Source organism: Sus scrofa, chromosome 3 (assembly GCF_000003025.6).
Source record: "Sus scrofa isolate TJ Tabasco breed Duroc chromosome 3, Sscrofa11.1, whole genome shotgun sequence".
Classification (NCBI taxonomy): domain Eukaryota; kingdom Metazoa; phylum Chordata; class Mammalia; order Artiodactyla; family Suidae; genus Sus; species Sus scrofa.
This window is the reverse complement of record NC_010445.4, coordinates 93843244-93869919: the sequence shown is the minus strand read 5'-3', so window position 1 is coordinate 93869919 and position 26676 is coordinate 93843244. Positions and strand designations below refer to the sequence as shown.

General features: G+C 41.6%; 1 protein-coding gene across 4 annotated transcripts in view; it reads left to right on the top strand.

Annotated features, from left to right (window-relative positions):
- The window catches only part of SOCS5 (suppressor of cytokine signaling 5), a 148458-nt gene that overhangs the window by 55940 nt on the left and 65842 nt on the right, over positions 1 to 26676 (top strand). The window contains exons 1-2 of one of the 4 annotated variants that reach the window (XM_021085625.1): positions 21700 to 22055; positions 22498 to 22584. The exons of 1 other annotated variant lie outside the window; for it this stretch is intronic. The gene's annotated coding sequence lies outside the window, so the exon portion shown is untranslated. 4 annotated transcript variants of the gene reach the window in all.

The following is a 26676-nucleotide window of genomic DNA, read 5'->3' as shown; positions in this document are numbered from 1 at the left end:
GCTACCCTCCACAATTATCCTTAGGATGACCTTGGGGAATCTGATTCCTCCTGGGGCAGTGATGTATGTGGATTGGGTGATTTGGGAGAGGTGGGTTAATGAGCTAAGTCTTCCATCCTTCTTAGCATCAGCTGGCGAGACCATGTCCTTCTCCACCAGCCTCTGAGAGCCTCTGCATCTTGGCAGGGAGGAGAAGAGGGTGTGATATTGCATCTAACTGTGAGAGTAATCATTACTGTATCAGTTAGCACATAACTTGTTACCATGGGCAGTGTAGCAGTGTGCAGAATTATCCAGGCATCTTGTATAGTATAAGCATCATCTAATTCTTCCCTCATATCCTTTCTTTTAATAATGAATTGCAAGAGAACAGGATGTACTATTGTGCTCAATAATTCAGGCGAATGATACAGGTATTGGCCAACATGGTTTGACATGATCAGCTGCTTTTTTTTATTTATTTATTTTTTTAAGCCAGTCTGGCAGAAAAGCATTGGACTATTGTGGGAGTTGCACTGGCCTTTCCAACACTTTGCTGTCCAGTCCATTAATCAGCAGCAGAATCTCTAAGAGACCACATGACTGTGCTGTAGCTTAAAGAGGTCTGTGGTTATGAGTGGGTTGACTGGGAACAAAGTTGTATCGTTCCAATTCTGATTGATTAATGCTGGCTGAAGTCCTTGAAATAATGACTGCTAGTCCCAGGCTCCACAAATCACTCAGTGGTAAATAAGAGCTAAGTTAAACAAACTTGGCCTTGCGAACTCAGATTTTTCCTGCATGGAGGTGGGTGCAGAGGTGTAGAGATGGTGGGACAGGAGAGAGAAAAATTAGATTTGGCTGAATAAGCAAAGAGAAAACAAACTGGAGTCCAGGGTCTCAGGTGCCTTGGGCATTTCTCTTCCTCCGCCTGTTGACTTGTCCCTGTCTCTGCATTCACCATCTCTCTGCATTCAGATTACCTCTGAATAACATCACCATAGCACTCCCTTCTGTCATCCTGGGCTCCCACAGATGCCTGTGACTAGCCAGATGGAGTTATTGCCTAGTCAAATGATTTAAACCTCCCTCTTTTAAGGCTTTTCTACCCCAATTCTCCAACTCCCCCCAGTTCCTCCCAATTTCTTGTTTCTGACAAAGTACATTCCCTTTGTCTCTTTCTCTCAGTTTCTCTTTTTCATCACTCCCATGTCCAAGTATGCTCATGCCTGGAAAGTTAACATTCTATTTGGGTTAGATGACCTTTTCAAAAGTGCTTAGTTGATTTTCCTTAATCCTGGACACAGAGTAGATAGAATATTAGTGTTGCAAGAATGTTTTGGACAATATCAAATTTAAATATTGCTTTTCTGTTAGGGGTTCTTTGAGGCACATCCAAACAACTAATGGGGTAAAAAATTTTTTTCAGTTTTAAGTCAACTCTGGTTGCCTCGGTATCAGCAATCTCAAATGTTGCTTCCTGCCAGCTTTCCACTGGGTAGAAGGTCCTTCCTAAAGATGCACTTTTGGGAAGTCAGAACCAGCAGAGACTGAGCCAAATCATGATTAAAATGCTTGCTGACTGCCCCTTTCGCCAGTATAGTTCTGTGTTTCCACTTGTTGAAAATATATCTGCCTGTCAGTGTTTGCAAATGCCAGTACCTTTTTGATATTACAAACTCACAGTGTTCCTCTTCAAGAATGCTAGCATTCATAATTTTTAAGCCTCAAACTTTCAAGAAATGGAGGCAACTGAATTTCTCTGCATTTTAAAGTAGAAATGGTAATATTACATACCTGGAAATTTCTATAAAGTGTGGCTTGGCAATAATGTTATTTATGCTTTCAAAAATAGAGTTCTTCTAAATGTATCCCTGTGCATCAGTCACAAGCTATGCATTCTTTGACTTGAAACTGCTTTGTTTCTTGTCCCAGAAATCTTGAATGATTGCTGCAATGCAGAATTTTACAGAAGTTTGACTTGAGACAAAATGTTTCAAAACTCAGGTAGATGTAAATTATAATTTATTATTGCTAGGAGAACACTTTTAGTTGCAACATCTCTTACTGGAAAGCTTTTGAATTTTCTAGCTCTGACAAATATTTATGAGGTGTGATTTCACAAGAGAAAAAGCATTTTGGTGAAGTTTCGGTGTTTTTGTTTTTGTTTTTGTTTTCCAGTAGGTAGCATAGGAAATCTCAAGAGTAACTAGATGAACTTTAGTGTAAATCATCTGTGAACTTAGTTGAGCAAATGAAACCCATTAAACTCTGGAAACCCAAACAAGCATGTTAATCATGTAGTGTCTGGTATTGAGTCCTTTTCACTTCCCCACAGAGTTGTTTGTGGAATCTGTTATTTTGAAAACATGCTATTTTAGCTTGGGTTGTCAATAACTTGATCCTAGTAATTTGGTAGAAAGGGTATTAGATTAGGAACCATATGGCCTGGGTTTCATTCCCACTCTACTGTTCACCAGGTTTGTGACTATGGTCATCTTGCTTCCAGCCTTTGGACCTCTGTCTTCTCATCTGTTCAGCAGGAATAAGAAATACCTGATCTTGGGAGTTCCCGTAGTGGCTCAATGATTAACGAACCCGACTAGGTTGGGGGTTCGATCCCTGGCCTTGCTCAGTGGGTTAAGGATCCAGCATTGCCGTGAGCTGTGGAGTAGGTTGCTGACGCGGCTGGGATCCCACATTGCTGTGGCTCTGGTGTAGGCCAGCAGCTGTAGCTTCAACTGGACCCCTATCCTGGGAAAATCCATATGCCAGGGGTGCAGCACTAAAAAGACAAAAGACAAAAAAAAAAAAAAAAAAAGAAAGAAAGAAAAAAGAAATACCTGATCTTGTTGCCTCCTGACATTGTTGTGGTATTAACTAAGGTCCTGGTTATTAAATCACTTTGAAACTATAAACTGCTATACACTGTAAGGCATTCTACTCATTATCACCTCAGAATTCCTCTCAGATTACATTGCCTCCAATACATTATTTAGGAAAAGTACAAACTTTGAATGCCATATGGAGTCCCTGTTGACACTGCAGATGTTGGTTAATTTTAGATTCTAAAAGAACAAAAGAACAGAAGCACTACCAAGCAAATTAGCCTCTCTTTAGCTTTTTCTTCGAAATCTCCTATTATACAAATACCAAACTAAAAATGGCAGGCTAAATATTATAGAAAATTACATCATTTGAAGCATTGAGATTCTGTATATCCAAGCCCTTTTGCAGTTTATTTTTGCAGGAGCTTATTCCCTTCAAAGCACTTTGCCAATGAATTTAGTGCTGTAAGATTAATTAGGGTTATTTCTTTGAGGACCAAGTAAGAGGATTTTAATCTTAAACTTTAACCTCAAATAACACAGAGCCAAGGAATATAGAAAAGTCTCAGAAGAGTCACAAAAAGATATGCAATCCATTTTGATGGTCATCGTCTCTCTTGAACTAATGGAAAATTGAACTAAGCTCAGCTAGCCTTGGGCTCAGATTCTGAAGATTCATATTTACAAGTGGGAATTCCCTTGTAGAACAGGTGTGCACATATTCATGACAACTGCTTTAAAGCCTCATCAGTTTGGGAAGACCTATGCTGCTCACGTGTGCCATCTATAAGACATCTCTCTGCGTTTTGTCAAATTTGACTGCCTCCTTACACATGCACAAGCAAGAGGTGTTTTTGTAAAATATATAGTGACATCTGTCATTCTATCTCGTTTGTTTGACACCCACTAACAAAAAATATCCTGGAACAAACTGAGCATTCTATGCCTTGAAATTATTTGCATAATAGATAATAGATATATAATACATATTTTTAAAAGGTCCAGTTGATATTCTAAACCTAGATTTTTACTCTTTATTCCAAAGGATAATCATGTCCCCAGATTGTTCACTAAGTCTTAGTGCCTCAAGATAGTGACAGGCTATCACTTTAATTAGAAATAATTTTCAAGAGTTCACTTGTGGCACAGTGGGTTAAGTATCCAGTGTTGTCACTGTAGTGGGCTGGGTCCTGCTGTGGCACAGGTTCGATCTCTGGTCCGGGAACTCCTGAATGCCATGGGTGTGGCCAAAAAAAAGAAAAAAGAAAAATAATTTTCAGAGGCTGTAAGTGTGTCACCTGTAAGATACCTACTCCTTTAAAAGAGGCAAAGTTTTCAAAATATGTTTCAACCTATCTTTTAGTCTTTTGGTAGATACTATATGATATGCTACTTCAAAGTGTGTTCTCATGTGGATTAGAAATATTAAAAGCAAATCTGAAGAGTAGATTTTTATGACATTGCTTCTTATGGATGCTGCCTAGGCTGATTATTTTAGCATTAAGTATACTATTAATCACTTCCCTCTCCTGCCTCTATGCTACCTCTTTTAGCACAAAAGGCCTAATAAGACAGGTGCAACTTGATTTCATGTTACATAATTCTTTCAAACTGGAACAAAATATTAACTCCCCCAAATATTTTTCCCCTGTGAGGGACTCGGGATTACTACAGATGATTACAGGCCTAAACCAGAAATGGATTCAAACAACTCTCATTCACTGCTGAAACTGAACTGGAACTGACCCCCAAAATAAATTGGCTTAATTTCTTGTAAGAGGAATATGAATCAGGTTGCCATCTGTTCCCTTCCTTCTTTAACTTCACCAGTGGGCTGGGTTTAAGCATCATCCCGGAGGAGCCTTTGGGGGAAGGGGAAGAGAACTCTGGCTTGGTGTTTAGACGGGTGTGCTGCAAGGGTAGAGTCACTCCAAGTGCAAGAAGAAAGGAGTCTGGGAGTTAGCTGGGGAAATTGTGTAATTTGGCAAACCATGGGAACAACATGAGTTTGATTTGCCTAATTTTGTTTGAAAATGTTGCGTCAACTGAAATCCTTTATTCACCAGAGGTGAAAAACATAATCCAACATAGCTTAATCAAAAAAGGTAAATTTATTGGCTCATGGAGCAATAATTTAGTCTATCTGGTTCAGGTGAAGCTTGATGCATGGCTCAAACGGTATAACCTAGGATTTGGTTTCTTCTCTCTTTTCGTTGCTCAGTTCAGCTTCTTCAATGTTGTCTACCTTCTTGGGCAAGCTCTCACCCTGTGTACCCAAGATGGATGCAGGCTACTCCAAAGACTGCTTACCTCTAGGTTCAAATCTAGAGCCAACTTCTCTAGGAGGTCTAGAATGGATTGTTGTGGCCAGGGGACTAGGATAGACTAAATGACTTAGACCAGGGTCACATGTTTCACCCCAGAGACAGGCAGGTGGAGACATCACTATTCTGCTCAAGCCCTGACAGTAAGGGAGGACCAGAGCCCCTGGCACAGAATTGGAGTGTGGAAAGTAGACCAATGTACTTTACAGACACTCAGGGACCAAATGAACAAACAATTTTATCGAATATTATTTCTCACTTAAGAAGGAATTCTGGTTATAGCCCAGGGTCCAAGTCTTACTAGCTGAAGAGAAAAAAGGGGAATGTATAATTGATATTTCCTAATGTTTACATAGAAGAATTAGTGCTTAATGAAAACTTGAAGGATAAATATTGTAAATAGAGAGACCAGAATGTATGAGAAAGAATTTAAAAATTAATTAATTAAAAAACAATAAAGAGGAGTTCCCATCGTGGCTAGGGGAAATGAATGTGACAGCATCCATGAGGATGCATGTCCGATCCCTGGCCTCGCTCAGTGGGTTAAGGATCCCCCATTGCTGTGAGCTGTGGTGTAGGTTGCAGGCATGGCTGGGATCTGGCGTTGCTGTGGTTCTGGCGTAGGCTGGCAGCTGCAGCTCTGATTCGACCCCTAGCCTGGAAACCTCCATATGCCATGGGTGCAGCCCTAAAATAAAAGAAGTAAAGAAAGAAGTGGATTCCATTTTTTTAAAGGTAATGGCCAAAAGAGAGACTGTAGAATTCTCAGGTGAGACATTTTAAAAATGGAAGATAATTTCAATTAGAGCTGGAAGTAGATTTTCTTCAGACAGATTGGATAGTTCTAGTTCTACAATTCATATATTTTTGTGATTTCTGAGGAAGAGCACTTTAGAGATAAGAAAAGCTTTCTAGATGGCTATTTGCTGAAACTTGTCAACCTCGTGGTTTATTTTTAAACACTTTATTTCCTGCTATAATTAAAACAAACAAACAAACAAACAAACCCCTACACACGTGAAACAGAACCGAAGAGAAGTACTATGTGGAAGATAATTTTTTTTCTAATAATGACAGTAATATGGCTGGGCTAGATTCTTAAGATGTTTGTGTGTTTATTTTAATGGCAGCTTTCATTGCCACGTTACTTGTAAATATTTCTACATCTGTATAGGTTCTCTCAGAGAATTCATGTAAATTGCAGTTCCCGTCGTGGTGCAGCAGAAAAGAATCTGACTAGGAACCATGAGGTTGCGGGTTCCATCCCTGGCCTCGCTCATTGGGTTAAGGATCTGTCACTGCTGTGAGCTGTGGTGTAGGTCGCAGATGAGGCTTGGATCCTGCATTGCTATGGCTGTGGAACAGGCTGGCAGCTGTAGCTCTGATTGGACCCCTAGCCTGGGAACCTCCATATGCCTAGGGTGTGGCTCTACAAACAAAGAAAAGAAAAGGAAAAAAAAAGATTTCATGTAAATTAAGTGCCCTAGGATTTTTCCATCCTGGTCTCGGGTATCTGGAATGTATTAGATAAAGAAAAACTATGAGGTGGGGGATGGCTAGTGTAAAGACAGAATACTTAATTTTTACATGGCTTGGTTATAAAGCTCATTCACCAAAATCTACCCATTTCATCAATCCCCTAAACCTATCTCCAAAAGCAACTATGGGAAAATGAAGAATTATAAAGAGAAATGCAAAGGGATGCTAATAAAAAATGGCTGAGGGATATTTGGCCCTGGGGCTAGGGTAGCACCAGAGCTGTTTGGGGCACTGTACACCTTACACCATTCTCAACTCCAAACCCATCAACCCCACCTGAGACTTTAGAGATCTTCTTTAGGTTAAATTAAGAAAACTCAAGTATTTTCTGGAGCTTGCAATTCATTAAGTGGGGCATAATCGAGCTGAATTTTATTCTCACTTTTTTCTTTTTCAAAACATTATGCCAACACTTAATGGTTGCAGGAGAGGCAGGTTAAATATTTTTAAATTTCCTTATGGGAGAAAATACAAAGATATAATTTACAGGCCCCAAATGAGGAACTACATGTAGTGGAATGTGAGTTAATCCTTGGAAAGCTGAGGTTCTAACTCAGAAACCCAATCGCACCACCGTAGAACATTCCTTTGGAAGATTTTATTAAAGCGTTTGGGAGAGTCTGGGGATTTATCCTAAGGCTAAACCTGCAGGCTTGTGTGTCAGGTTATTCATTACAGCAGTTTATAATAAAGAGCAAAGATAGGAAACAGCCCAATTGATCATCCGCAGAATGGTTAAATAAACTGGCAGTGCAATGCTGTGCAGCCTCTTGAAAGTATGAGGAAGCTCCCTTAGTACAGACATGAAAGATCTCCCAGACGCATTGTCAGAGGGAAGAGCAAGATGCAGATCAGGAGATATAACATGGCACCTCTTGTGTGAAAAGGGAGGAAGAGAAGAAATAGAAGAATTGCTTGTATTTGCATGACAGAACGCTGCAAGAACACTTTTTAGAAAATCCAACATAAATAGATATCTCTACCTATGAGGGAGGGGGAGAGTGGAGAACAGGGTGGAAGCAGCAGGATGGGAAAGGGGACTTTTCACCTTATACCTTTTTATTTTGTTTTGATTTTTGAAACACGTTGAACATTATCAGCTGTTCAAATACAGTTAAATAAATGCCAGAAATTTAAAAACTTGGGAGAAGTCATTTGGGAGTCATATGGTCATTTCATAAAAGTTACAGTTATAATTCAAAATTTTAAAAACCTGAATTCATCCTCAATCAAAGGCATATTGTTGGTCAGGGATGAGTAGGCGGAGGCGGATCCAGCAGAAGCCCAGCCTGTCCTGACTCCCATTCCTGTTAGCTGAGCACCTCGCCTTTGTTCAGGATCTTGACTTTCCTGGTCTCTTTTTCCATATCCTTCTTTCTTCTTCTCTTAAAAACCAAAACAAACAACTCTGAGATTCTGGAGATGCTGCTGACAACTACGAAAAGTCATTCATAGAGTTAAGAGAGTGTGGACTGTAGAGTGTGGATTGTGGCATACATTCAGAAAGGCTGAAAAAGGGCCCTAGTTATTGTCCCAAGAGAGGGGGACGCTTGGTTCACTTAGCTGGACTGGGCTAGGGGCTCCTTCTGACACTCTTAGTGCACCCTATGCATAAGTCTGTCATTGTGCTTAAAACATCCCACAGAAATCACCAGGGAAGGAGGCAGTCTTCCCCACTAGGTTGAGTTTTTTGAGGGCATGTACTGTGCATTATTCATTGAGCTTTGTGTTCTCAGAGCCTAGCATAGCCCCTCCACAGGCAGTGGGTAAACTCAGTAAACTGAACCTTTATCCACCCCACTGCTTAGATCATAATCCTAAGAGTCATCTTTGAGGTCTTTCCCTCAGTTACTGTTATTAAATCCATCAGTTAGGCCTGTCAGTTCTGTCAAATCTACCCCCAACCCTACTTACGCGTCACCATCTTCAGTGCTACCACTCTACTCCAGACCACCACCATCTGCAGTCTGGACCAAAACCACTAGTCTGCCTTCTGGTCCCCCCTCCCACTGCCCCCAGATGCGTTCTCCCTATGTAATGAGGACCATCTTTTTAAAAAACAAGTCGGATCATATCATACTCATGCTTAAAGGCCTTCAGTGGTTTCTATTACGATTAAAATACAATTTAAACCTTTTACCCTGCCCTTGCAAGCCCTGCGTGATCTGCCACCCCACCCCACCCCCCATCTGTTTCTTTGACTTCACCTCCTACCACTGCCCCTCCCTCCCTTCATACCTTAACAGCTTCTTTCATTTCCTTAGTCTCCTCTGCCTGCTCCTGTCTCAGGGCCTCTGTCTGTGCTCTTCCTTCGGTGGGGAAGGCTATTCCTCCTTCTTTTTGTAGGGTTGTTTCCTTCTCATTATTAATGCTTGAAGGCCACTTTCTCAGGGAGACTTTCTCTGACCACTCCAGTTACATCAGCCCTGCCCTCAACATTGTTCTATTTGTGGCACCTATAACTATATAGATTAACCCCTTTATTTATTGGTTTGTGCTTACTGTCCCCATTATAGCCTAAGTTCTCTGAAGGCTCTTGTTCAGCTCTGTAGGACCAATGCCTAGAACAGGGCTGGGCATTTAATTGTTCTAAAAAGTTTTTGTTGAATGAAATTAAAGGCATTTGAAATGAATTATGGGCATTTCCTTCATGGCTCAGAGGGTTTAGAACCAGACTACTATCCATTAGAATGAGGGTTTGATCCCTGGCCTGGCTCAATGGGTTAAGGATCTGGCATTGCCACAAGCAGTAGCATAGGTCACAGATGCAGTGGTACTGCTGTGGCTGTGGTGCAGGCCAGCAGCTGCAGCTCCAGTTTTACCCCTAGCCCAGGAACTTTCATACACTACAGGTGTGGCCTTAAAAAATAAAATAAAATAAAATGAATCATGGGTAGACTATATATTTCATTTCCTCAGAGACCTTGTGATGAAACTATTTAATTACAAAGGCGACAAACAATTACCAAAAAAATGATGTCATGATTGACTTTTATATTGTATAAAATAGGCTAAGAGAGTAAATGGAGAGAATATGATTCTATAAGAAATGGTAACTTAGGGGAGTTCCCATCGTGGCTCAGTGGTTAACGAATCCAACTAGGAACCATGAGGTTTCGGATTCGACCCCTGGCCTTGCTCAGTGGGTTAAGGATCCAGCATTGCCATGAGCTGTGGTATAGGTTGCAGACGCAGCTTGGATCCCGAGCTGCTGTGGCTGTGGCGTAGGCCGGTGGCTGCAGCTCCAATTAGACCCCTGGCCTGGGAACCTCCATATGCCACAGGAGTGGCTCTGGAAGAGGCAAAAAGACAAAACAAAACAACAAAAAAAAACCAAACAAAAACCCCAAAATGGTAACTTAGGAATTCCCATCATGGCTCAGCGGTTAACCAACCTGATTAGCATCCATGAGGACTCGGTTTTGATCCCTGGCCTTGCTCAGTGGGTTAAGGATTCGGTGTTGCCGTGAGCTTTGGTATAAGTCTCAGATGTGGCTCAGGTCCTGCATTGCTGTGGCTGTGGTGTAGGCTGGCGGCTGCAGCTCTGATTTGACCCCTAGCCTGGGAACCTCCATATGCCATGAGTATGGCCCTAAAAAGACAAAAGACAAAAAAAAAAAAAAAAGAAGAAGAAAAAAAAAGGTAACTTAGGTCATAAACCAATCTAGGCAACAGGCAGGTCCAGGTACCATGTTAGGGAGAAGGGATATAAAGGTGACCAGCTGTTGATTTTGCACGCAAGGAGCTCAAAGTCTATCAGAAGGTACGGCTTTGTTGTAATCGCTCTAATATCTGTATAGTGCAAATCACGTTCACATTTATAATTTGTTCATTTAATCACCAGAAGAGTCCTATAAGGGGGGTATTCTTATCATTGTTATCACAATTTTATAGAGTAAATAACTGAGGCTCAGAGAGGTTTTGTAACTTGCCCGAGATGGCACAGCAAGTGGTAAGTGAGATTTTTAAGTTAGACCCAGATGTTCTGACTCAGCTCTGCTGTAATATTTCACCAGGATGTCTGTTCAGTGTGATAAATGTACATGCAGCATGCTATGGCAGGTCAAGTGTAACAGAGAGAAAGACTATTTTTATCTGGAGAGGTCTGGAAAGGCTTTACCGAGGAAAGCCATAGAAATTGGCCTGTGAAGAGTGAGAGGAGTTTTCCGGTGGAGGAGGAGGCCCATTTCTGACAGAGATCTAATAAAAAGCACAGAAAGATGAAAATGCATAGCATGCTTTATGGGGCAGAGAGCAGAGAAGTCCAGAAGGGGAGGTTGGAGCCATACTGTGCAAGATTTTCAGGGCCACTTTGTATGCAGTCAGGCAGTCTCTGAGTGCAGAGGTTTGAAACTGTCAGCTCTGGGTTTTCAAAAGAAAATTCGAGTGGCCGATTGGTGGGTGAACTGGATCATGAAGCAACTGGCGAGGAGATTTTTGTGATCATGTAAAGCGAGCCATGTCTGAGGATATTGGAAATGGAAAAGGACTGATGACCAAATGTTTGTGTGAAGGAGAATCATGTTGTGGGGAGGTCAGAGAGAGGGAGAAGTGAAGCTTTTTTAGCTTATATGACAAAGTAGATGATGATGACCTCAACCAAACTGAAGAATACAGAAAAAAATGATTTGAGAAGGGAATTGGAGGTAGGAGATGGGGGTTTTCCTGCAGCTAAGATAAAGTGCTTGCTTTATCTTTTAGTCCTGTTTGATGTGAGGTGCCGGCATGTAATATCCAGGTAGCTATGTCAAGTAGGTAGCTAAAAATATGGGCCTAGAATTTGAAAGCCAGTTTGAAGCTAGAGATCTAGATTTTGGAGTAATCAAAATATAAGTTGTATTAGAGTTCCTGTCGTGGCACAGTAGTTAACGAATCCGACTAGGAACCATGAGGTTGTGGGTTCGATCCCTGGCCTTGCTCAGGGGTTAAGGATCGGGCGTTGCCATGAGCTGTGGTGTAGGTTGCAGACACGGCCTGGATCCCGCGTTGCTGCGGCTCTGGCATAGGCCAGCAGCTACAACTCCGATTGGACCCCTAGCCTGGGAACCTCCATGTGCCGCAGAAACAGCCCTAGAAACGGCAGAAAGACAAAAAAAAAAAAAATTGTATTAAAATTCCTACTGCAAAAGGGGCACAAGAGAATTTGGGGGCAAGATGTCAATGTTCTATTACGATAGTGGTTACAAGGTATACATGTTTTAAAACAGATCAAACGGTACACTTTAAATAGATGCATTTTATGGAATCTTAAATTCCTTTTTAAAAAACCCACTAAAAATAGAAGTGAAGTGCCTTGAACAACATGGTGCTAAATAGGTTTTTTTTTGTTCATCAATTGTTTTAGAAAAAAGAAGAGAATGAGAAATTGTTCTATACAGATTAGTTACAAACAACCGATAGGGAGCAGGGAAAGCTGCCATGGTTTCAGCTGTTCCAGAAGCGAGTGCTTGATGTGCCAGTATATGGACCATTTGGGAGTTCTCTATTCAAAAACTTAGTCCCTCCCCAAGCCCCCCTTCTCCATCCTCAGCCCACCCTGTACCACCTGGGTTGGCTTCTGCATTTGGAAGAGCTGAGATAATAAAGGTACTTGAAGAATATACTATGACTCATCGCTGAACAAGAAATCTTTCCTTATTGATTGATTTTAGGCTTCCGGCCAATTTGGCCTCCTTGTTTGGCACCATTCCCTCACCATCGCTCCTGAATTGTCCTTTCAGTGCTCAGCTTAAAATCTACTTCATTCAAAAGCCCATTTTTAATTTGATAGAAGAAGGTGGTGTCTGACATCGACATTCATCTCTCAGTATGGACACATCTGCCATGAGTATGCAATCACCAAATTTGTATATTTATGTTGGGATCTCAGGTCCGTCACCAAATCTTTGAGACCCTGAAGAAAATGAAGACAATAAAACCTACCTTACACGGTGGTGTGGATTAAGTCAGCATATGTGAAAATGCCAAGTACGGCATTGAGTAGGCGCTCAATAAAAGGCAGATGCCTTGTCAAGCCTGAGTATGCTTTCTGAATTATTTAGTCTGTATTAGAAGTTTCTTGAAAGGAAAAGCACTCTTTCCCACACTCTGTACTCCCACCCCAACCAACACATCCTCAGGAGACACTGGGGAATGGTGTTTAGAAAGCTGGCAGGTCAAGGATAAAGTTGAAAAAGATTTACACAATAAATATGTAGATGAGAAGAGATCATTTCTGGGACACAGGAAAAAAGGAACTCCATTTAGAGGTGGTGGCAAAGGTCTTTCTTTACATTTCCTCTTTCCATTCATTTAAAATTTTATCTTGCCAAAGAGAGGGGACAGAGGGTTTCATCTTGATGCGTGGAGCTGCAGGACTGTATGCCAGTACACCTGGTATTGATTCATGCCAGCTGGGAGAGAAGCTTAGCTTCTCCGTGTTTTACTACTGTGGTTTCCTGGGCTGGGCAGCTGGGTGCCTAATAATGATAAAAACCATAATAATACTTCATAATTATGCACCGCCCTTTGCCAGAACTTGGGTTTAATTACAATGACTATGACGGAACTGGCAACATCTCACTCTCTGTTGGGGTGCAATACCCAAGGGCCTGGAAATACAGAGTGAAGTGGCAACTGCAGGCTTCTCCTGCAGAGCCTCTCCTGGCAATTCACCCAGAGTGCTCTGGGTTTGAGGCGCGTCATCAGAAACAAAGAGTACTTTTAAATTGCCCACATGTACTTGGCGCTGTCAAGTAAAGTAGTGTTTATGATGCAACTACTGCCCCACATGGGGCACAGCATCATGGCCTAGAAGGGACCGACACAGGTATTCTTATTATGACCCTGCCTCTGCCATGAGGCATCTCTGATAGGTGAGTTCACTGACCTTCCATTCTGATTTGGGCTGGAGATGCTTTTGTGGGAGCCTGATTCGGGGGTCAGGGGATTCACCAGTTCATTTTAATATGCATTTTATGAGCACCTAATCCAAGCCAAGGCATTGCGGAGGTGCAAAGATGCTGGGGATCTCAGGTCCATCCCCTCTGACCTCAAAGTAGTTTATCTCTAGTCCGTCATCTCTGACAGAATAGCTAATCTCCTAGTCGGGGGCTCTGTATTGAGGCAGCTGTAACATAAAGATAGAGGAAAGTCCTAGCAGATGACAAGAAATAAAATCACTCCAGATGAAAGGATCAGGGTCATCTTTTCTTTGAGAATAAGAAGAAAGGCTGAGAAAGTGTTGAGCAGGTTGGGGAGGCAGGAGGGAGATTGAGGTGACGAGCTGTGCAGCGATTTGGGGAGGTTTTTTTACAGGTTTTCCTGTTTTTCTGGGGGAGAGATATTCATAGTGCTTATCACCCCCGAATTATTTATTTGCTACTTTCCTCATATACATTTTGTCTCACCCTATTCAGGAACCTTGTCAGTTTGCTTCACCACTACATCCTGAGCAACTCAAACAATCCTGGCATGTTGTAAAATGCTTAGTAAATACTGGGTAAATGAATAAACGGCCCAGGTGAGGCAGTGGCTGTAGAAATTGAGACAAAGGGTAAATATAATCGGCATGACAAAGTTTGAAAGGGTAGGGAAGTGTTGCAGCAGTGACAGTAGCCTAGAGGATCACTCAGGTTCTGGTTTGGCTAAGGGAATGGATGGTGATATTATCAAAGAAGATAAGGGACAGATGGGAAGGAGCAAGTTTGTGGACCTCTTAGGGTATTTGAGTTCCAGTTTGGGTACGTCCTGATTAGGTTCAAGAGGAGACTATGTATGCAGATTGGGACCTCATCTGCATACACTCAGCCATCAAAATGGCTAGACCACCCTGTGTGCAGTAGAATGACCATGTACCTTCTGAGAAGAGGACTAAGGATCAGATCCTGGGACTCTCTTCAAGAGCCAATAGAGAATAAATTTAGAAAGGTTAATTGAAGAGAAAGATCATCTAAAGGTTTATGTACGGTTTCAGGGAAACTGGAGTGAGGAGTGCCTTGGGGAGGAAAAAGATTCAATAAGGATGTAGTCCGTAGAATCTACTGCAAAAGAGATCATGTAAGAACCAAAAAGTGACTCTTGAACTCGATTATATGACGCCACTGGTTGCCTTAAGAGGTGCATTTTCAGTGGATTAGTAAGGAATATAATTTAGCCTATCCTGGAAGCATGAATTGAAATAAAGATGAGAGCTAGATGGTCAAGTTTTTTTTTTTTTGGTTTTTTTTTTTAATTTGGAGGCGTCGGAATACGATCACGGTAATGTCTTAACACAGAAGTGCCTGTTAAGTTTGTGAATGAAGAAGAGGTTTCTATAAGGCCAGATGGCCTGTCCTGGAGGCGTCACAATGCCTCAACTACGCTTTTATCCTTTCAGCCATTTCTAGGGCGGGGGCCCTTCCATATAAAGTACAGGCAAAAAATGGGAGACGAACCCCCTCCATCCTTATATGAGTCACGTTTTTGACAGCCGGGCGTGGGGATGGGAATGCTTGAATTAAACTAAGTGCCCAGGTTCCCGTGGATCTTTGCATTTACTAACGGGAAGGCTCATTCACATTTTCCGAGCCGGCACTCCCGTCCTCCATGCAACATTTTTCTTTTCCTTTTCCCTAACAGAGAGAAACCAGGGACAAAGCTTTCCTCCTTCTTCCACCTCAAGGCTGACCTTCCGCCCCCAAGCCCACTGATGGCCGTTCTCTGACCACGTGACCCTCTTCAGCCCCCGTGACTCGCCGCCGCTGACCCCTCCCCTCAGGCCGCAGACCGCCCCTCAAACCCACGTGACAGCCTCTCTCCCACCTGACTGGCTCCTCTCTTTCCCCGGGCCGGACCGGCCGCCGTCGCAGCTGCCCGACTCCAAAATGGCAGCCGCGCACAGCGCGCACCCGAGCGGCCGGACCTCCCTGACTCCCGGGCCGCCCCCCTCTCGCTCCCTGCCTCCCTACTTCGGCCTTCACCTACACGCCTTCGGATTGGCCACTAAGAATCCCGCCCCTCCAGAGCCCCGCCTGCTATTGGTCACGGTAGGCTGCCCTTCAGAGAGGCGTGCCCCCGCCGCCCCCCGCCCGGGGAGGTATTTTCCATTCTGGTGGGGGCGCGGGGAGGGGGGAGGGGAAAAGGGTGAAGAGGGGGAGGCGGCCGGGGAAAGGGGTGGGGGCCTGGCGGGGGCATCCGGCGGAGCTGGGGTCCCCGGACTCCGTCCGGAGGAAGCAAGACTGCGCTCGCACGGGCAGTCGGAGGGAGCGGGACGGGACGGCAGGCGGGCAGACTCGCCCTCTCGGTGACTGCGCCGTCCGGGCCCGTCCTGCCTGGCCGCAGGTGCCCCTGGATGAGGCCGCTCTGCGCGCCCCGACCGGTAAGTGTCTCCGTGGCCAGCCCGGCCGGTGTGCGCTTCCCGGACCCTCGCGCCTCCGTTAGCGGCCGCCTCTCCGGCCCCGGTGCCCGCGCCCGGCGCAGTCCGCCTCCGGCCGGCGCCTCCACCCCGGGTGGAGGCAGCGCCGGCCCTCTGGCAGGCAAGAGGACGACGGGCGGGGGACCGCAAACCCGGGCCGGGAGCCCGGTGCAGACCCTGCGGCGCATAGTGGGAGCTTGCACTTAGTAGGTTCTCGATGCATTTCGTGGAATTGTTTTTCTGGTTGGAGGAACATAGGTCGCTTAAGGGAAAGGGGGTTGCTCCGAGCTAGTCGGAGGGCGTTCGTGATACGGGTCGCGGTGAATCGAGGGGAGGTCACCGGAGACTGGGGCATTTGCGCGCGCCGCAGGCTAGGGGTTACCGGCCAAGTCATTTGGGGCTCTAAAGCTCCGATCCCGGGGTCCTCAAGGTCGACGAGAAGAGAGGTCCACCGGGAGGTGAGCCAGAGAACTGGGGAGCTTGGATGGGGAAAGTGACTGGAGCACCTCCGGAGTTTAACGGGAGGTGGGAAGGGATGCTCAGGCGGGCACTGAAAGACCCCTCTGCAACTCCTTGGGGCCCTAAGATTCTTTGGTGCTGGGATTTGGACGTTCAAGTAGCCAGAGGGAAGTGACTTGCTGGAGAGGGAGTTGCTTTTAAAGAAGGATGCTCAGAAACAGTTTTAAGTACACATCTTGGCTTGGTTCTGAACTTTGAAAGGCAGGGGGATTGGAGTCGAGATCACATTTTCTTTTGGTATTCCAACAAAAAGGTGGACCTTGGACGTTATCTTTTATTTTAAAATATATGTATGTGTTCGGTGGTGTTTTACCAGTTATTAGTTTTGCTGGAATTTCTCAAACTGCTCCTTGAAATTCTTGTAGCAGCTTCTCCATCTGAGAAGATCCTTTCTTCAGGTTTCTCCATCCATTGCAATGGCTTACTTCCTCCCAACGTAGCATTTTGGCTGGACTGTACTATTACACTTTGCTACTGACTTTTATTCTGCAAGATTAATAGGTAATTCGAATGCTTTCTCTCCTTGCTTTTCATTGTTTCTTTACAAGGTCATGCAAAATTGAACCACAAATTCTATAGTTTAACATATTTTAACTTTTAAGCGTTGAAGTGGGAAGATGTTGGTTAGTTAGCAGCTCTAGAAGGCAATGTGAAGATCAGGTTGAGTGTTCTAACAGTTGGGAATCTTAATGTCAGATGTTTAGTTTAATTTTAATATCCTGAACTTGCATAACACTCTTGAGAGTGGGTTAAGAACGTAAAAAATGCATACCTGGGTTAGGCAGTGGCAGTCTACAGAATCCACCTCTGTGGCAGCCGGTGGAGGTTCTTCATGTCACTGAGAAGAGGAAGCTGAGAATTGTACAGCTTGATCTTTAATCTTTTTAATATTTTCTTAATCATATATATGTTATCTTACTAATTCCTGACATTTACAAAATGAAAAATGAGGTGTGTTTTTAGGGACTACTTAAACATATAGAAGAAAATTTTGTAGATCGTATTTTCCCTTTGGTGTAAATTGTAATTGTCAGTCAGAGAAAACATTTCTGCAAAAAGGTGTTGATATTTGCAGTCGCCACCTCTTAGTTACTGAAGAAATGGGTAATTACATTTTTTTTTCTCCCTATTGTCCTTGAATTTTACTGTTCGTCCTTAGGGAGAATGTACTGGCACACAAAACAGTAGCCTAAAATATTGAAACCTAACACCTTTTAACATTATAATAGCTTCTACATTATTCACCTTGGGGCTCATCTGTGGCAAACCAGTGGTCCGGAAAGCTTTCCTCTATCACCTTTGTTTAGAATGGGCTTTTACCTCCCTTTGTAGAATCAAGGAAAAATAATGCTGAATGCTTGCAAAGTAATGGTAATAACTCAACAGAATAAGAATGGGAAGCTTGGAAAAAAGATGTTTGTGTATGAGTCACATTTCTTTTAGAGCTGGAAGAGTAGACCGTGGATATGATTATTTTGCAGATCAGGAGACCGAAGCCCAAACCAGTGGAAGGGACTAAAATGCTAGCTAGTGACAAGCCAGGATTGGTGGGCAGATCTCTGACTGTAGCCAGTTTTTCTACTTTATCACATCACGTTGTTATTTCTAAAGCATTCTAGGGCCAGCTCTAAATGGTTTTAGGATTACTTGTGATGTTGTTCCCCTCTAAGGATGGGAAGTTTGAGTTGACTATCTTTATACATGAAGTGATATAAAACTAGATGAGCTTTTATTGAAGAGTTTAAAACAGTATGCTGCATTGTTAGCAGAAGTGCTGATATTCCCTCTCGTTGGGAAGAGATAAGCTGTCATCTAGATTGAAATAGTAGACAAACTTCTTAGAGTAGGCCAGTGTTCTGAAACTTTTATGCTAAAAATTAACTGCTTAAAAATTATCAGATTTCAAAAGGCTCTTATATTTTCAAAGTAAATTATGTGAAAATTATTTTAAGTAACTTTGGGGGAGGAGGGTTAATGTTAAAATGGGTTTTAGTACCTTTACAAAGAGCAGTAGTAAAATTACGTGATAATTATGAAAACATGATTTTGATCATAATTGTGATAGAGACTGGATCTGTATAATAACGTTATGATCCTGGCAAATTACTTAACCATTGTGTACCTGGGTTTCCTCACACCTAAAGTGAGGTTAATAAAAGTACCCAACTCATAGGGTATTGGTGAGGATTAAAAGTACCTCCTTAGCACAGAGTAAGGGTGCAACAAATATTAGACATTATTTGTAATGTTCATTAGGTACTTGTATGCCCATTTGTTTCCTTGCTGTTAATGAAGTCACTTTGTGGCTATTAAAAATTTCTAAATAAGTATGTGATCAAATCATAGACTGCTTTAAGGGGAACTTAGTTTATTTACGTTTTTTTTTAGTCCTTACTCTGCTCACCTTGGACCTTGAGTTAGGTATGCCTATCAAGTTAGAGTGAATGTGGCTGCTTTTTGAGTGTCCATGGGAGACCCTTGTTGCAATTTCATTATTCTAGAATTAAAATGTTAATAATTGATTTCCAGTGAGTATTTTCAATGATTGAAAATAAGTGAGTTCTGGAGGCTAATTGGTTAAGCTTAGATGAGGAAACCAGGACTTTTTAAGGTTTATTATTAATTGCAGCCCCCTTCTCCCAGTGGAACCATGAGAAAAATGACTGAACCTTGTTTCCTATTAAGTGAATATTTTACTTTATTTTTGTCTTTTTGCCTTTTCTAGGGCCACTTCCGCGGCACATGGAGGTTCCCAGGCTAGGAGTCTAATCGGAGCTGCAGCTGCCAGCCTACACCAGAGCCACAGCAACGCTAGATCTGAGCCACGTCTGCTACCTACACCACAGCTCACGGCACGCCGGATCCTTAACCCACTGAGCGAGGCCAGGGATCAAACCCGCAAGCTCATAGTTCCTAGTTGGATTTGTTAACCACTGTGCCACAACAGGAACTCCCTAAGTGAATATTTTGGTGACTTCATTCATTGAACCTTTAGGTTTTAGAGATAAAATTTGTCCAAAAATAACTCCAATTTTGTAACATTTTGTTGCTTTTGATTTTGCTATAGCCTAGGTCTTATTCGTATCATGAACATGTGGTTTATCAAATGTGTTTTTAAGGTAAAAATGATGGATTTCTTCTCCCGACTATTGGGGAGTTCTTCCTTATCAGGTTCCCCAGTTGTTTTTATAGCAGCTCATCTTGTGTTTACAGCCCTCTTTAACTTTGATTCTCCTGCATCTTTGTGGTCTTTCCTTCTCACAATATCTTTACCATGTAGCTTCTTACTAGCCTTCACACATGACTTACTTTTTTTATACCTTTTTTTAACATTATTTCAATGATTTTTAAAATTTATATCACATAATTTTGGGGGGGATGGGGCCACACCTGCGACATACAGAAGTTCTCAGGGTGGGGGTTGAATCGGAGCTGGAGCTGCAGGCCTTTGCCACAGCCACAGCAATGTGGGATCCAAGTGCAGCCTACTCCACAGCTTGTGGCAGTGCCAGATCCATAACCCACTGAGTGAGGCCAGGGATCAAACCCACATCCTCATGGAGTCTAGTTGGGTTCTTAACCTGTTGAGCTACAATGGGACTCCCTCACATAATATTTTTAAATTGCCCTTATTTTTAGCATTTTATTGAATCGAGCCTATTTAATAGGTTAGAGATTAAAATCAGAAACAGGTTATAGCTCAAAAGCCTCTTTATTACGCCAGTAGTTGATTTTTCTCTCTTTTGTTTTAAATGTCAGGCAGCCATCCTGTTGGTGTTACTTGAGGTGATAGAAATACATGGGTCACCCTTTACTCTGAAGTAATGCCAGCCAGCAGGGCTAAGAGAGTTACATGGAGCCATCAAAACTTTCGAGTCATATTTTTCCTTCATTGATAAGAATTCAAATGTTTGAGAGTGACCAACTCCTAATCTTCTTCTGGTTGTTACAATAAAGATTATGAAATTATTATAATTTATTGGCCACTTTTGGCCTCATGACATGTATTACGGTACTTCGTAGAGCTTAGGCATGCAGATCTTTTCTTCAGGGTTGTTACATAATTATGTGAATAAAATTGTTAAATATGGTTTCAAAAGACATAAATACCATGCTGTAATAAAAACCAATAGTTGCTCAGTTTTTAAGTTGATTTTCTTTATGTATTTAGAAATAATTATGACGCTGTGAATTGCTTGTTAGTCATATTGAAAATTTATGGCAGAGTTCCCTGGTGGCCTGGTGGTTAAGGATTTGTCATTGTCACTAATGTGGCTCAAGTTTGATCCCTGGCCTGGGAACTTATGTGTGCCACTGGTGCAGCCAAAAGAAAAAGAAGGAAGAAAGGAAGGAAGGAAGGAAGGAAGAAAGAAAGAAAGGAAGGAAGGAAGGAAGGAAGGAAGGAAGGAAAGAAAGAAGGAAAATTCATGGGTACATGGACTAAGTAGATACAGAGCATGCGAACTACTTTCTTAGCTTCATTGTAGATGTTAGAGAATGACAGAGGGAAAATACGAATCATTTGCCTTGCCCAACTTAATAAATTTTTCATCTGAGCCAACTATCCTACTTTTAAATGGGAAAAAGGGCTTTTGAATCTGGTTGGAGCAGCAGTAATTCTGAAGGGTAATTGACTGAGCTGGACTATGGATTCTTGTTAGTGTTGGGTAAATTTACATCTGAGTAATTTAACTGAGAAATAGTTGCCTGACTTTACTTGCAGATGAAAAATTCTGAGGCTTGACTTAAGGAAGATCATAATAACAGTATGCCAGATACAGTATAGTGAGAATATACATCCATAGGTTCTCTAATATAGTCTATACGCATTGTAGTTATATGCTATTTAACACCAAAATTAAATTTACCTTTCTTTTGATGAGATGTCATGCAGTTAACCTTTATCAATGCTAATAAGAGGAAGTGGTGATGAAGTGAATTTTCCAACAATTATTTGTTTGTTTGTTTTTCTTTTTATAGCCCCACCTGGGAATATGGATTCAACCCCCGGGCTAGGGGTTGAATCAGAGCTGCAGCTGTGGCCTATGCAACAGTGATGGTAACACTGAATCTGAGCTGCCTCTACAGTCACAGCTTATGACAACTCCAGATCCTTAATCCACTGAGTGAGGCCCGCGGTCGAATCCTCATCCTCACAGAGACAACAGCAGGTCGTTTACCTGCTGAGCCACAGTGGGAACTCCAAGAAACAATTATTTTTGAAATGGGCTTATCTGCTCCAAGATTGTCTTCACATTGTAACTTCCATTTTTATTTGAAGAGTACTATACAGGAATCATATCCAGTCTTTCTATTCTGAGCAAGATTCCTCAGTCAGAGGTGGTAATCAAGTATTCATATGCTGTATTTCAAGCAACTGAAGAGGATAGAAGCATATTTAAATTTTATGTATAAATACACATACACTTAAAATGGAACATGAACGATAGAATGAAAATGATTTGGGAACTGAACCTCAAACCTGCATATACAGTGAGTAGTCAGAGGAAGAAGGTTAAGAGCTTAGAGGTTGGATAGAGAAGAATATTGAGGGAAACCAGGATTTGGTAGGAGTTTAGCCCTAGCACAGATATTGGGTTCTGCATGTTAGGTGTGTCTTTATATCTGGAAATCTGCTGAAGTATATTCTAAAGCTATAGGATAAACTTAATAAACATGAAATATAATCTGATGGGAGAAGTCCAAGTACTTTCATAAGGTTTAAAATATGCATGTAGCCAAAGGGGAGCTGATTTATCTAATTATTTATTTAGTCTTTGACTCTGGTTACTAACATGAGACAATAGTCCATCCTTATTACCCTTCAGGTGATCCGTGCTGGGAATAATTTTATTTAACATTTTAAAAAATGATTTAAAGACAGACTGACATTGGAATTTGCCAGAGTTGCAGCTGACTCTGTGTACTGTTCCAGGCAGTTAAAAGCCAAGCCAACAAGAAGCTACAGGAACATCCTTTGATGAGTTTTTGTATGGCAGAGAACAAGATAATGCATTAAGGAGTAAGTATTCCAAATTATATTTATAGACTGAGTTGTGACCCAGGAAGGGGATCCAGAAGTCATAGAGATAACTTCCTTGAAGGCATTTATTGTAGTTACTGCTTGGCCACAAAATCCAAGGAGAAACATGTTGAGGGTTGTGGGACATGGTTCTGAAAACAAAAGTGATATTGTACATGAAAATAATTATAAAAGGGGTTACCATTTTCTGACTATTTTATGCTCCAGGCCAAGTGATTTTGCAGACATTCTTTCATTTAATTCTCTTAACCGTTCTGAAAGGTGGGTGGTATTATCTGGTTCATTAAAAAGGAAATTCAATTCTGGGAGTTTAAGTGACTTTCCCAAGTTGGCTAGTATGTGGTTGAATTGAGATTATGGCCCTGATCTTTAGATTGTTAACCCTAAACATTTCCCAGGCTGTTAGGAGGCAGCTCTTAAAACTTGTGATAGTTTAATTTAGAGTTTATGAAATGTTTTACTCCTTTGCTGTAACACTTTTGGATGTCATCACCACAAGAGATAGTATCTAGATATTTTGAGAGGATTTAGAGACATTCCTTAAATTCTTGATTTTTAAGGAAAGCTAGGGATGTTTTGATGTACAGTCTTAACCTCAGTGCTGGCTCCCATAAAAATGTTTCTCCTGTTGACTTAATAAAATGCTCTGATCATTAATGAGTATTAATAAAAGTAGCATTAACAAAGAAAATAGGTTGTGGTGGAAAAGACACCAGAGATGTAGATTCTTTTAGTGGTACGAAAGAGTGGTGTAGAAGCATGAGGATAGCATTGAAACAGGCATAACACTCTTGCTCCGGAGTAAGGGAAGGCTTGAGCTGTCTTAAGAGATGAGCCAGTGAAGAGAGGGTGTAGAGTCCTAAGCAGAGGAAATACCAGTATGTTAGATGAATCACTGAACTTTCTTGAACTGTAATTTCTTCAAAAGCTGAGTTACAATATAATAAAATATCTTATATTTTACTTATAAGGGTAACATCTATTGTGTATAAGCTGTTACACACGCGTACTTTATATGTGTTGATTTTGGAATCCCAAAATCGGAGGTTGTGAGAACCAAGTGAGTAAGTAAGTGCGAAAGTGCTTTCTAAATTTTTTAAGTGTTCTACCAATAGGAGTGATAGAAGAATACTGACATTCTTGTGACAGGTAGACAAAGAGAATGCTGGAAAACTTAGGTAGCCGGAAGAGAAGAGTACAAGAGGAGAAACAGCAGAAATGGGGAAGGGAAGTATTAAAGATGAAAGGAAGGAAGAGGATAGATGTGACGAAAATTGAGTTATAGTTCTCTTTGTGCCTGTCAGTCAAAAGGGGGGAATAAGTCCAAGTCTATAATTGAAGGTTCTTAACATTAATTTACAGAAAGGAAGAAGCTCAGCAAGTAGTTGAAACATTTTACTCACTTTTTCATTTAGTTTACACTGACCATGTTATTAATAAGACTAGGAAAATAGGCTAATTGAGAGTTGGCTGTATTGTCTGATTGTTTCTTCACTCATTACTTAGGTTTAGCTAATGGCTCTAAATTTACAAGAGCGCTCATAAAAATAAAATAAGCTGGACTAAGTTACTGTATATTCTAGATTATCAAAAATGAAAGGGTGTGTTTAAGGAGAGGGTGAAGGGGTTCCCTGGTGGCACAGTGGGTTAAGGATCTGGCATTGTCACTGCTATGACTTGGTTTACTACTGTGGTTCTAGGCCCAGGAACTTCAGCAAGTACATGGGAACAAAATGCCATACTAGGAGTTCAAATTTTTATTTTTTGTATAGGTGAGGAAGTGATACAAATAGTTTGGTCCTTTAGAAAATGGATTATAGCTGTAATAAAGAGAACAGCCTGGAGGAACAGAGAAGGAGACTTTTTTTTCACCAAGTAATACATATGGCAGGGTGAGTCAATGAGGCATTGTCTCTGGCCTCTGGTAGGTGAAGTATAGTCAAAGATGCCGTTTTAGGCTCTGCCCTAGTTCAGGAAAGAGATTATGATGGTTTGAATTAAGAAGTTTGTAGTAGGGATAGAAACAGGAACCCTGATTTCAGAGGTATTTAGGAGTTTAAGTCCTCCAGACTTGGCAAGTATGTTTGGAAGTGATAGAAGTTGAAGATGAGTCTAAGGTTCCCGACTTGGCAGTAGAATAATACATGCAAGTTTGAGAGAAGGGGAGAACTGAGTTTGCCTTCAGATGAGTAGTCATTATTTTTAGATAAGTAATAATAACAGGATATTATGGGTCTAGCTCAGGAACATAATCAGGTTTATAGATATGATTTGGAAGGCATAAAGTTTATAGTTGAAAGTTTTGAAATTAGACAAGTAATGACCATAATTCCTAAATAATAATGCATATAGAACACAAAGTAACTGCCAGTATAGGCACTTAGTTCAGGAGTATAGACATTTTTAAACATTTATTTAAGATTTTTCTCACTTCCAGGCAAACCCCCAGGACCTAGCCTTACAAAGGCTATATAGAAGTATTTGCTGCCAAAAAGCCAGAAGTATTTTCGTGTCTTTGAAACAGTGCACCGCATCCTGTCTGGCCATCTAGCATAGCCAGGGAATTCATAGACATGCACTTCCTGTTCCTCACTTTAGTCTCTTTTTGGACTCTTTGCTTCTTTGAGCTGGCAAGGTAGTCAACAACAGATATGGAAGCCCAAAGGCTTTTTTCACCTTTAAAATCTAGCTCCAAGCAGCCCTAATCAACCATCTCTTTGCTTCTCTTTCTCTCCTACTTCTCCAGCCCTGTAGAGCTCAAGGCTCTGGCAAGCAGAATGACACTCCAAGAAGGAAAAGTAAAAACAGCACAAGAGAAAGAACCTTGAAGGAGGACTATCATCTTTTCAGTTCTCCCCCAAAGGTTCTACTCTTTAAGCCAGGGGATGGAGTTGGTGAGTCATTAAGAAGAGATGTCCAAATTCAGTAAAATAAATACATCTATTTGGAGCAAGGTCTTCAAGTGCTGAGGGAATTTGGAAAGAATCTGAGGTGGTTTAGCACTTAGTGGAAAAGATGAGTTTTTGGTTCAGTTTTCAAGGAGGTAGAAAGACAAGGCTGTGCAACAAAAAGTAAGAATAATGCTAATAAAAATGTAGGGAAATCATTATGTACCAGGGAAGGTAGAACATTAAGGAAAAAAAAAAAAAAAGGAACTGGTGAACAGAATTCCTTATCTAAAATGCACAGTTTGGATTGGGTTAGTGGGAAATTAGGGTTGCTAAATGACTGCAGACTAAAGTTTGGAGTTAGTACTCCTCGAATCACATAAGTAGAAAACTGAACTGTCTAGGCTTTTTGTGACACATGTATTCTTTACTCTTGGGTAAATACCTAGTAGTGGAATTGCTGCGTGTATGTTTAACACAGAGAAACTAACAGAACAATTTCCAAGGTGAGTTTACCCCCGTTTACACTCCTACCAGCAATGTTCCCTTTTCCTTTTCCTTTAGGGAAGAGTTTGGGTACAAGTGATGTTCTTCCTTAAACGTTTGATAGAGCTCACTGATGAAGCCATCTGGGCCTGGAGTTTTCTTTGTGGAAATTTCTTAATTAAGGAATCAATTTTTAAAAGAATAGGTCTGAGGCTGTTTAGATTTTCTGTTTCTTATTGTGCCTGTTTTGGTAATTTATGTCTTTTTTTTCTTCTTCTTCTTTTTTTGGCCACTTAGCTGCATATGGAGTTCCCAGGCCAGGGATCAGATCTGAGCTGCACTTGCCACCTGCGCTGCAGCTGCAGTAGTGGTGTATCCTTAATCCACTGTGCCTGGGCTGGGGATCGAACCTATATCCCAGTATTCCCAAGAAACCGCCAATCCTGTTGCACCACCGAGGGAACTCCTAATTTATGTCTTTCAAGGGATCGGTCCATTTCATCTAACTTGTCAAAATTATCAGCTTGAAAATAAATTATATATATTACAAAACAGTATTTTCTTTTAACATGGGTAGGACATGTATTGATGTTCCCTCTTTCATTCCTGGATATTGGATTCATTTTCTCCTTTTTCCTCCTTGGCTAGTCTAGCTAGGGGTTATCAATTTTGTCAGTACTTTTGAATAATGAGCTTT